The sequence below is a fragment of the Mesoplodon mirus genome (assembly GCF_964341445.2).
Source record: "Mesoplodon mirus genome assembly, chromosome: 5".
NCBI classification, from domain to species: Eukaryota; Metazoa; Chordata; class Mammalia; order Artiodactyla; family Ziphiidae; genus Mesoplodon; species Mesoplodon mirus.
The window spans coordinates 156,397,016-156,410,093 of NC_138980.1; the positions used below are offsets into that span (position 1 = coordinate 156,397,016).

General features: G+C 39.8%; 1 protein-coding gene across 1 annotated transcript in view; it reads left to right on the forward strand.

Moving 5' to 3' along the window:
• Positions 1 to 13,078, forward strand: part of ADAMTS12 (ADAM metallopeptidase with thrombospondin type 1 motif 12) — a 399,145-nt gene that overhangs the window by 67,931 nt on the left and 318,136 nt on the right.

Here is a 13,078-nt window from a genome sequence, read left to right on the forward strand (position 1 = left end):
ATCAGTATTAATTATTCCAATCCATGAACATGGTAAGCTTTCCATCTGTTTGTGTTGCCTTGAGTTTCTTTCATCAGCATCTTACAGTTTTCTGAGTAATAGGTCTTTTACCTCCTTAGGTTTTTCCTTAGGTATTTTATTCTTTTTAATGTGATTGTAAAAGGGACTATTCCCTTAATTTCTCTTTCTGATAGTTCATTGTTAGTGTATAGAAATGCAACAGATTTCTGTATATTAATTTTGTATCCTGCAGCTTTACCAAATTCACTGATAAGCTTTAGTAGTTTTCTGGTAACATCTTTAGGATTTTCTATGTATAGTATCATGTCATCTTCAGTGACAGTTTTACTTCTTCTTTTCCAATTTGGATTCCTTTTATTTCTTTTTCTTGTCTAATTGCTGTAGCTAGGACTTCAATACTACATTGAATAAACGTGGAGAAACTGAGCATCCTTGTCTTGTTCCTGGTCTTAGGGGAAATGCTTTCAGCTTTTCACCATTGAGCATGAGGTTAGCTGTGGGCTTATCATAAATGGCCTTTATTATGTTGAGGTATGTTCCCTCTACACCCACTTCATGGAGAGTTTTTATCATAAGTGGATGTTGAATTTTATTAAAAGCTTTTCTGCATCTATTGAAATAATCATATGGTTTTTATTCAGTTTGTTTATATGATGTATCATATTGATTAATTTATGGATATTGAACCACCCTTGCATCCCTGGGATAAATCCCACTTGATCATGGTATATGATCCTTTTAATATATTGTTGGATAAGATTTGCTAATATTTTGTTGAGTATTTTTGCATCTCTGTTCATCAGTGATATTGGACTGTAATTTTCTTTTTTTGTGATATCTTTGTCTGGTTTTGGTATCAGGGTGATGCCAGCCTCATAGAATGAGTTGGGAAGCACTCCCTCCTCTGCAATATTTTTGGAATTTTTTGAGAAGGATAGGTGTTAACTCTTCTCTAAATGTTTGGTAGAATTCACCTGTGAAGCTATCTGGTTTTAGATTTTTGTTTGCTTGGAGGTTTTTTTTTTTTTAATTGCTGATTCAATTTTATTACTGGTAATTGCTTTGTTCATATTTTCTAATTCTCCCTGGTTAAGTCTTTGGAGAATATACATTTCTAAGAATTTGTCCACTTCTTCTAGGTTGTCCATTTTATTGGCATATTGTTGTTTATAGTAATGTTTTAAGATCCTTTGTATTTTGTGGTATTGTTTGTAACTTCTTTTTCATTTCTGGTTTTATTGATTTGGGCCCTCTTTTTTTCTTGATGAGTCTGGCTATAGGTTTACCAATTTTGTCTGTCTTTTCAAACAACCAGCTCTTAGTTTCATTGATCTTTCTATTGCTTCTTAGTCTCTATTTCATTTATTTCAGCTCTGATCTTTCTTATTTCTTTCCATCTACTAATCTTGAGTTTTGTTTTTTCTTTTTTTCCCTGGTTCCTTTAGGTATAGGGTTAAGTCATTTATTTGAGATTTTTCTTGTTTCCTGAGGTAAGCTTGTGCCACTATTTTCCCTCTTAGAACTACTTTTGCTGTGTCCCTTAAATTTTGAATTGTTGTTTTTTCATTTTCATTCATCTCCAGGTATTTTTTTATTTCTTTGAATTCTTCAGTGATCCATTCAGTTATTTAGTAACAGGTTGTTTAGTCTTGATGTGATATATATTTTTTTGCAGTTTTTTTCATTTTGATTTCTAGTCTCATAGCATTGTGGTTGGAAAATATGCTTGACATGATTTCAATTTTCTTAAATTTACTGAGGCTTTTTTTTTTGTGGCCCAGCATGTGATCAACCCTGTAGAATGTTCCATGTGTACTTGAAAAGAATGTGTATTCTGCTGCTTTGGGATAGAATGTTCTTTATATGTAATTAAGTCCTTATGTTATAATGTGTCTTTTAAGGCCAGTGTTTCCTTATTGATTTGCTGTCTGAATGATCTATCCATTGATGTAAGTGGGGTGTTAAAGTTCCCGACTATTATTGTATTACTGTCAATTTCTCCTTTTATGTCTGTTAATATTTGCTTTATGTATTTAGTTGCTCCTATGTTGGGTCATATGTATTTACAGTGGTTATATCTTCTTCTTGGTTTTATCCCTTGATCATTATGTAATGTCCTTTGTCTCTCATAACAGTGTGTTTTAAAGTCTATATTTTCTCTGGCTTTCTTTTGATTTCCATTTGCATGGAATACCTTTTTCCATTCCCTCACTTTCAGTTTGTGTGTGTCTTTAGATCTGAAGTGAGTCTCTTGTAGACAGCATATATATGGATCCTGTTTTTGTATCCATTCAGCTACCCTATGTCTTTTGACTGGAACATTTAATCCCTTTACATTTAAAGTAATTATTGATAGGTATGTACTTATTGCCACTTTGTTAATTGTTTTGGTGTTGTTTTTGTAGTTCTTTTTGTTCCTTTCTTCTTTCTTCTTTTGTTCTCGTCCCTTGTGATTCAATGACTATCTTTAGTGTTATGTTTGGATTCCTTTCTCTTTTCTGTGTGTGTATCTACTATAGGTTTTTGGTTTGTGGTTGCCATGAAGTTTGTATATAGCATTCTATCTATCTATCTATATAGATATATAGATATAGATATATGTATCATTATTTTTAGTTGCTAATTTCTTAATTTCAAACACATTTTAACAACCCTGCAGTTTTACTCCCCTCCTGCCACAGTTTCTGTTTTTGACAGCATATTTAACATCTTTTTGTTTGTGTATCCTTTAACCGCTCATTGTGGACATAGATAATTTTACTGCTTTTGTCTTTTAACCTTCCTACTGGCTTTGCACATGGTTGATTTTGTACCTTTACTGTATATTTGCCATTACGGATCAGCTTTTTCCTTTTGTAATTTTCATGTTTCCAGTTATGGCCTTTTCTGTTTCACTTAGAGAAATCCCTTTAATGTTCCTTATAAAGCTGGTTTGGTGGTGCTAAACTCTTTTAGCTTTTGCTTTTCTGTAAAGCTTTTGATCTTCCCATCAAATCTGAATGAGCGGCTTGCCAGGTAGAATATTGTTGGTTGTAATTTTTTTCCCTTTTATCACTTTAAATATATTGTATCACTCCCTTCTGGCCTGAAGAGTTTCTGCTGAAAAAATCAGATCATAGCTGTATGGGAGCTCTGTTTGTATAACTTGTTTTTTTTCCCTTGCTTCTTTTAATATTCTGTCTTTATCTTTACTTTTATCCATTTTAACTACAATGTGTCTTTGTGTATTCCTCTTTGGGTTAATCCTGTTTGGGGCTCTCTGTGCTAAATGTACTTGGATGTCTGTTTCCTTTCTCAGATTAGAGGATTTTTAGCTATTTTGTCTTCTCTGTTCTCTGCCCCTTTCTCTTTTCTCCTTTTGGGACCATTATAAGGCAAATGTTAGTTTAGCTGTTGTTATTACAGAGATCTCTTAAACTGTCCTGATTTCTTTTTATTCTTTTTTCTTTTTTCTGTTCAGCTTCAGTGATTTCCACTATTCTATCTTCCATCTCACTGATCTGTTCCTCTGTATCATTTAGTTTACTGTTGATTATTTCTAGTGTATTTTTCATTTCAGTTATTGTGTTCTTCATCTCTGTTTGGTTGTTCATTATATTTTCTAACTCTTTGTTAAAAACTTCTCACTTCTCGTTCTGCTCACTGTTCTTTTTCCTGAGTTCTTTGGTCATCTTTACAATCATTACCTGAACTCTTTTTTGGGTAGGTTGCCTACCTCTACTTCACTTAGTTCTTCTTCTGAGGTTTTATCTTTTTTTTTTTTTTTTTTTGTGGTACTTGGGCCTCTCACTGTTGTGGCCTCTCCCGTTGCAGAGCATGGGCTCTGGATGCGCAGGCTCAGTGGCCATGGCTCACAGGCCCAGCCACTCCACGGCATGTGGGATCTTCCCAGACCGGGGCACGAACCTGTATCCCCTGCATTGGCAGGTGGACTCTCAACCACTGCGCCACCAGGGAAGCCCTGAGGTTTTATCTTGTTCCTTCTTTTAGAACATGTTCCTCTGTCTCCTCATTTTGCCTAATTTTCTGTTTTTATTTTTGTGTATCTGGTAGGTTAGTTTCATTTCCTAACCTTGGAGAAGTGGCCTTTTGTAGGATATGTCCTATGTATCCTAACAACACACTCCCCTCTGGTTTCCAGAGCTATATGCTCTAGGGGTGCCACATAAGTGGTCTGTGTGGGTCCTTCTGTTGTGGCAGGCTGACTATGTGGGCAGTCTGGTAGGTGTGGCTGGCCCCAGATCTGGTAGGTTGCCTGGCCTTGCCTTGTGCAGAGGCTGCTGGCTGCTGGTTGGTGGGGCTGGGTTACAAGGTGCCTGGCTATGGAATCCTGGGGGTCCCTGGGTCTAGTGCTGGCTGGTTGGGGTCCAGGAGATCCTGGAGCTGGTACCCACCTACCAGTGGGTGAAGCCAGATCCTGAGGCTACTGCTGGCCCATTGGTGGGTCTGGCTGCAGGGTCCAGGGTTCCCAGTGCTGGTGTTAGACCCCTGGTGGGTGGACTGGATCCCAGGGTGGCTGGCTGAGGGTCCCAGGGTGTCTCAGAGCTAATGTTGGTCTGCTGGTATGCCAAGCCAGGGCCCAGTCTGTTTCATGTCTGCTTCTGGCCTGCTGGTGTGTGGGCTGGGACCTGTCAATGCAGACTGTGGGGCTGCAGTTTTCCTGGGGCTGGTTTCTGCCCACTTGTGGTTGAGGCTGTTTCTGAGGCTAGAGCTGGCTCACTGGTGTGCAGGGATGGGGCCCAGGGAATTCTAGGGTCGGTGCCTGCCTACTGGTGGGTGGAGCTGGTTTCCGGTTCTCTGGCTGCAGGGCCCTGGGGGTACCTGTCTAGTGCCTACACACTGGTGTGTGAGACACACCAGGGGTGGCTGTGAACTCAGGGAGTCATAAGGCAGCCTGTCTGGATGGTGGGTAGGGCTGCCCAGTTAAGTTGCTTGGCCTGAGGCCTCCCAGTACTGGTGCCTTCAGGATGGTGGGTGGGGGCGGAGCTGTGTCGTGAGGCTAATAAGCGAGAGGGAGGATTTCAAAATGGCCCTTGCCAGCACCAGTGTCCACGTGGTAGAATGAGCTCCCAGAATTGGATGCTGCCAGTGTTTTTGTCCCTAGTGTGAGCTCCAGTTGCCTCCTATTTCCCTGGGAGACTCTCCAAGATCAGCAGGTAGGTTTGACCCAGGCTCCTTTCAAATTACTGCTTCTGCCCTGGGTCCCAGAGCATGTGAGATGTTGTGTGAGCCTCTTAAGAGTAGAGTCTCTATTTCTCACAACCCTTGGGACTCCTGAAAGTAAGACTTGCTGACTTTCAAAGCCAAATGTTCTGGGGGCTCATCTTCCTGGCACAGGATCCCCGGGCTGGGGAGTCCAATGTGGTGCTCAGACCCCTTGCTCCTTGCGGAAGACCTCTGCAATTGTAATTATTCTTCTTTGTGGGTTGATGACTAGGAGTATGGGTCTTGGCTGTACCATGACTCTGCCCCTCCTACCCATCTCATGTGGTTCGTTCTTTGTATCTTTAGTTGTAGAAGATCTTTTCTGGTAGGTTCCAGTCTTTTTCATAAATAGGTGTTCTGTACATAGTTGTGATTTTGGTGTGCCCACAACAAGAGGTGAGCTCAGGGTCTTCCTAGTCCACCATCTTGGGAACTCTCCAGATACCTTTATAACTTAGTGATTTCATTTCCATCAGATAAGCACCTAGAAGAGAATTGCTGGATCATATGGTAGTTCTGTGTTTAAGTTTTTAAGGAACCTCCATACTGTTCTCCATAGTGGCTGTATCAATTTACATCCCCACCAACAGTGCAAGAGGGTTCCCTTTTCTCCACACCCTCTCCAGCATTTATTGTTTGTAGATTTTTTGATGATGGCCATTCTGACTGGTGTGAGGTGATACCTCATTGTAGTTTTGATTTGCATTTCTCTAATGATTAGTGATGTTGAGCATCCTTTCATGTGTTTATTGGCAATCTGTATATCTTCTTTGGAGAAATGTCTATTTAGGTCTTCTGCCCATTTTTGGATTGGGTTGTTTAATTTTTTGATATTGAGCTGCATGAGCTGCTTGTATATTTTGGAGATTAATCCTTTGTCAGTTGCTTTGTTTGCAATTATTTTCTCCCATTCTGAGGGTTATCTTTTCATCTTGTTTATGGTTTCCTTTTATTTACAATAGCCAGGACATTGAAGCAAACTAAGTGTCCATCAACAGAGGAATGGATAAAGAAGATGTGGCACATATATACAATGGAATATTACTCAGCCATAAAAAGAAACAAAATTGAGTTATTTGTAGTGAGGTGGATGGACCTAGAGACTGTCATACGGAGTGAAGTAAGTCAGAAAGAGAAAAACAAATGCCATATGCTAACATATATATGGAATCTAAAAAAATGTTTTTGAAGAACATAGGGGCTGGACAGGAATAAAGACACAGACATAGAGAATGGACTTGAGGACATGGGGAGGGGGAAGTGTAAGCTGTGACAAAGTGAGAGAGTGGCATGGACATATATACATTACCAAATGTAAAATAGATAGCTAATGGGAAGCAGCTGCATAGAATAGGAAGATCAGCTTGGTGCTTTGTGTCCACCTAAAGGGGTGGGATAGGGAGGGTGGGAGGGAGACACAAGAGGGAGGAGATATGGGGATATATCTATATGTGTAGCTGATTCACTTTGTTATACAGCAGAAGCTAAGACACCATTGTAAAGCAATTATACTCCAATAAAGATGTTAAAAAAATACATTCCAAAAAAAAATTCAACTTGAGTTGGCTAACACAGCACATACTGTGATCTGCTCATAGACTACTGGCCATTTGTTTCTTGTTCTTGACTCTGGAACCCCAGACAGGGAGCACTGAAAACCACACAGATGCTTACTGAGGGGACCCTTAGGTTTTTTTTTATGATTTTCTTTTTTTTTTAATTGAAGTGCAGTTGACACACAATGTCGTATTAGTTTCAGGTATACAATATAGTGATTCAACATTTATATACATTATGAGGTGATCACCCGATGTCTAGTTACCATCTGTCACCATTTAAAGTTATCACAATATTATTGACTATATTCCCTGTTCTATATTTTACATCCCCATGACTTATTTATTTTATAACTGAAAGTGTGTGCCTCTTAATCCCTTTCACCTATTTTGTCCATCCCCCCATTTCTCTCCCCATCAATAGCTTTATGTTGCTTAGAAACTTTATCTCCCACTGAAAGACTTAGGAATTAGAGAATGTTCTGTGCAGAAAGGTTTCGGTATTGACAGTGGTCAATACAAAAGGAGCTAGAGGTAGAGATATCTGGGGCAAAGATGTAAAAGTATGCAACTAAGTTAAAACCTGATTCAGAATAATCCCACTCACTCACTCTTCATCTGCTGTTCAATTCCTCATGCTAACCCAAAGTGCTCCCAGAAAACTCTGTAATTCCCTCATCCTAGCATTTCTACTGTTTTTTATTCTTACTGAAATCCTCCCACTAGCCTATAATTTATCTTTGCTTACTGTAACTCAGCTCTTAGCAGAGGACTAAGTACATGTGTTTAACAGTCATATTTTGATTGGATGCTTTAGATAAAATGTCAGTGAAGGCAAATAGAATATAATTATGAAGGAGAGGAAAATAGAACCAGAAGACAGAAATGGACCCTAGAGGCAGTGTCTGATTTTCACTTAAGGATATTGAAACCCAGGGAGGTCCACTAATTTGGTCAAAGTCACAAGTGGTAGGACCAGAACAGAACCCAGACTTTGGTGCTCGTGGTCTTTCCAAGTATCACACTACTTATTACTTAAATGATGGCAAATTGGTGATGAGTTTGAAAACTGAGATGAGGAGGATCCATGAGAAGGTACTGGGTGTTTGTCTCTTTGAATTCTGTTGGTATATGAAGTGATGGGTACTGGTTCACAGAAGCTATAAAAGGAAAGAGAAGAAAGAGGAGTCTTCAATAACATCATAAGAAATTTAGATGGTGCTGGTGAAGTTGATATCCATGTGGAAAAAAAGTGAATCTGAACCCATGTCTCACTCCATAAGAAAAGTCAGTTCCAGATGAAGTTTAGGTTTTAAGATGAAAGGGAAAACCATCAAACTTCTTGATGATAACATAAGAGAATATATTCATAATGTTGGGGGAAGGAATGATTCCTTTAATAGAACACTGAAAGCACTGAGATAAAGGAAGAGGTTGATAAATTGAACTTCATTATAATTAAGAACTTCTGTTCATCAAAAGACATCATTCAGAGGAGGAAAGAGCAAGCCACAGACTGGAAGAAGATATTTGCAGAACATACATACAACATAATATTTATATGCAGCATATTAACAATTTCCTAAAAATTAATGGGAAAAGACAGAACATCATTTTACTTATTGTCTGCTGCATAACAAATGACCTAAAAATATTAGTGGCTTAAAAAGGAATGTTTAATTTACTCACTATTTTGCAATTCAGGCAGGATTCAGTGGAGACACCACGTCTCTGCTCCATGTAGCATCAAGTGATTGGGGCTGGCAGATCCATCTGCAAAATAAATCACTCCTAGGCTTGCGAAGTGGGGCTGGCTGTTGCGTGGGAATTCAGAGGGTGCTGTTTGCCAGAGACTTTAATTCTCCTCCATATGGGTCTTTCTGCATGGCTTATTGAGCTTCCTCACAGCATGGTGGCTGGGTTCCAAGAGAGAGGACATAGTAGCCGTCAGCCCTTTCCAAGGGTAGGCCCAGAACTAGCACTGCATCACTTCCGCTATATCCTATTGAGCAAAATATCCAATGGCCCAGTGCAGATTCAGGGGGATAGAGAAGTATATTCCGTCTCTCACTGTGTGTGGGATGGTTACAACAAATTTTGTCATCTTTAATCCACTGAAAAACATCTAACTAAAAGATTGGCAAAAGACTTGAACAAGTACTTTGTGAATAAGGGATATTAGCATTACCAATGACATGAAAGTGTGCTCAATAACATTTATCAGAGAAATACCAGTTAAAATTGCAGGATACCACTACACATCAATCAGTTGGCTAAAATGAACAAACAAACAAACACACTTTATAGCCATTGGTGAGCAAGTAGAACGATGCGAACTCTTTTTTGTTTGTTTGTTTGTTTTTTGCAGTACGCAGGCCTCTCACTGCTGTGGCCTCTCCTGTTGCAGAGCACAGGCTCCGGATGCGCAGGCTCAGCGGCCATGGCTCATGGGCCCAGCCGCTCCACGGCATGTGGGATCTTCCTGGACCGGGGCACGAACCTGTGTCCCCCGCATCGGCAGGCGGACTCTTAACCACTGCGCCACCAGGGAATCCCCGAACTCTTAAATATTGCTGCTGGGGACTTAAATTAATACACAACATTAGGAATTTGTTTGGCATGATCTGTAGATGACTCACATGGCCTGCAGGTTGGTGCTGGCTGTTCCTTGAGAGTTCAGCTGGGGTTGTTGGCTAGGGAACTTAATTCTTCTTCACATGAGTCTTTTTATGCAGCTTCCTGGGCTTCTTCATAGCATGGTGACTGGGTTCCAAGTGAGAGGAAGCAGCATATATGTACATACAGATATGGACCCAAAGAAATGCATATATATGTGCAAGAAAAGGTATATAGTACAAGAATGTTCCCAACAGTTGTATCAGTAATAGTCTCAATCTAGAGACAAACCTCATATACATCAACAATGAGTGGATATATACATTGTTGTGTATTCAAACAATGGAATAATATACAACAATAAAAAAGACAAACCATTGCTATACTTAACAATGTGGATGCTTCTGACAAAGTTAATATTGAATGAAAGAAGCCAGGCACAAGAGTTCTTATTCTTTGATTTCATTTATATGGAGTTCAAAACCAGGCAAAACTCATCTATGGTGATGGATGTCAGAATAACAGCTATCTTTGGGGTGAGTGGTGACGAGGGGGGATATGATGAAAGCTTCTGTGTTAGCAAAACTATTCTGTTTTTTGATCTTGGTGGTGATTACCCTGGTATGTTCTTTGTGTACAAATTCTTTGGGCTGTCCATTTAAGATATGTGCATTTTTCTGTATGCTTGCTTGAGATAAAGATAGTTAACTTGTCTAAAACTGAACTTCTCATCCTCCTACCAAAACCTGCACTACTCAAATCTTCCCATCTGAGCTAATGGCTCCCCTATCCTTTGAGTCATCTCTGACTTTACTCTCTCTTCCTCTCACACCCCAAATTCATCTGTAAATCTTACTGGCTATTCAGCATAGGTCTAGCTTCCAGTCACTTTCCACCAAACTGGAACCATTTTGGTCCAGGACACCTTGGTCCATTATAGTCTCCTAACTGGTCTCTCAGCTTCCACTCTGACCCTTGCTACATGCTGGTTCTCAGAACTGCAGCCAGATGATCCACTCAAAACCCAAGTCACTTCTTGGCACTCCTGCAGTGGCCCCCATCTCACTCAGAGTAAAAGCCCGAGTCCTTAACATGGTTTATGGGGTCTGGAGGGTGTGGCCCCATTTCCTTGCTGTTTTTCTTGTATCCTTTTACGTGCCACTCTGGTCTTCTTGCTGTTCCTTGAACACAGCCTGTGCACCCTCCCCATAGGGTCTTTGCCCTTCCCATTTCTTCTCCCTGATCATATTTCCCCCCCAGAAAGCTGCATGGCTTTCACCTCTTTAAGTCTTTTTTCAGACCTCACCTTCTCATAAATCTTACTCTGACCACCCTAGTTAAAATACCCTTCCCTTGTAGTCCCCTGCCGTGTTTTGAATTTCACCTTTGTCCTTCTTATCTTCTAACAAACTATATATTTTCCTTATTTGTTATGCATATTATTTGTCTTTCCCCTTTATACAAATTCCCTGGAGGATTTTGAAGCAACTTAAAGCTTGGGAAGCTCTAGTTCTGACCATTCTGCTTTTAGAGTACTTTTGCATCCTGTTATCGAGTGTGATTTTACCCTGTGAGTTGGCAGAACATATGCCATTAGCTCCAAATTTGTTGTTTGTTGAGATGAGGAAACTGAGGCTTAGAGAACAAGGTCATGGTGCTAGAAAGTGGCAGGGCCAAGACTGGTATACTGGTGTTCAAGGAGTTGACTCCAAGGCCGATGTTCTTTCTATATCATCCCCTATGGCAAACAGCTGTAACTAAAGGGCGGGTGAGATATTGGAGAGAGCCCAGCAAAGAGGTGGGCCAAGGAGCAGAGGGAGTGACCAGAACTTAATTTAGTTACGAAGCAGGACGGGGGTGGTGAGTATGTGGACATAAAAATGACGGACCCTGGCTAAGAGACAGCTAGCCCGTTTTCCCCAGAGACTGCTGTGGAGTCAAGTAAGGACAGTTCTGGCTTGATTCCATGTCCAGAGGCTGGAAGTGGAGCAAGAGAAGGGCAGATCCTTCCAAATTCCTCAATTTCAGAGCAGAGTTCCTGGACTGTGATATTATATTCCTTGTTTTTTTTTTCTTTAATTGTGGATTAAAGAATTTTATGACATTGCAAGATACAGCTTATTGTGCAATTATTAGTTACATTTCTGTGTACAAACAATAAACAACCCAAAACTGAAATTAAGAAATCAATTTCATTCACAATAAGATACTTAGCAATGCATTTAACAAAAGCATTGCAATATATCTGAACACTAAAAGCTATAGAGCAGAGCTAAGAGAAATTAGAGAAAATCTCAATAAATGGAGAGATATTCCAATGTTTTAGAACTGGCTTATGAGATAGTTGCATAACTCCATAATTTAATAAAAATTACTAAAGTGTACACTACAATTGGGGAATTTTATGGTATGTAAGTCATACCTCAATAAAGCTGTTAAAAAATTGTTTTTTTAAATGACCTTTCTGGGTATAGGTGCTAGGATGCATTTGTGTCAGAAACCTGCATTTTATGTTTGCACTTTTGAAATAAAGACTATTGAAGAAAATACCTTATTAAAGGTATTGGTTATTAAAACCAAGGTATTTTTATATTCCTAATTCCAGTCTCTTAACTCTTAAACTGCTAAACATTCATCATAGATTTCAACTTCTAAACTTGTACGATTATTTATTTGTGTCCACAGCTAAAAAAACTTGGAATGTGTATTTTTTTGTGTGTTACTTGTTAAAACTATTGTGTTGTCTTGTTTACTATAAGGAGGAGAAAATAGGGTGTCATGGATGAAAATGAAGTTAAAAGCTGTGGCTTTCTATAGGTTACAGTTATTTCAGTAATCTGCATGGCAATCGAGCAGTTATATTGAAACATTTTCTCCATTAGATGGAAACTGGCAATTAGATTAATATTTTAAATATTGGTAGACTTCTCAGTGTGAAAAACTCACACATCACTTACTCCCTCTGTTAAATATCTTTTTTTTTTCTTTTTTTTTTGCGGTATGTGGGCCTCTCACTGTTGTGGCCTCTCCCATTGTGGAGCACAGGCTCCAGAAGCGCAGGATCGACGGCCATGGCTCACGGGTCCAGCCGCTCCACGGCGTGTGTGATCTTCCCAGACCGGGGCATAAACCCGTGTCCCCTGCATCAGCAGGCGGACTCTCAACCACTGCACCACCAGGGAAGCCCTGTTAAATATCTTTTATGTGGGAAGTTCCCCGTGAAGCAACATCTGTCATGTTACTTTTTTTTAAAATTGGAATATAGTTGCTTCATACTGCTGTGTCAGCTTCTGCTGTACAGCAAAGTGAACCAGCCATACGTATACATATATCCCCTCTTTTTTGGATTTCCTTCCCATTTAGGTCACCACAGAGCACCGAGTAGAGCTCCCTGCCCTACACAGCAGGCCCTCATTAGTTATCTATTTTATACACAGCTGTGTATACGTCAGTCCCAATCCTCCAATCCATCCCCCCCACCCCAGTATCCATACGTCCATTCTCCACGTTTGTGTTTCTATTTCTGCTCTGCAAACAAGATCATCTATACCATTTTCTAGACTCCTCATATATGCATTAAGGTACGATATTTGCTTTTCTCTTCCTGACTCACCTCACTCTGTATGACAGTCTCTAAGTCCATCTACATCTCCACAGATGACACAGTTTCATTCCTTTCT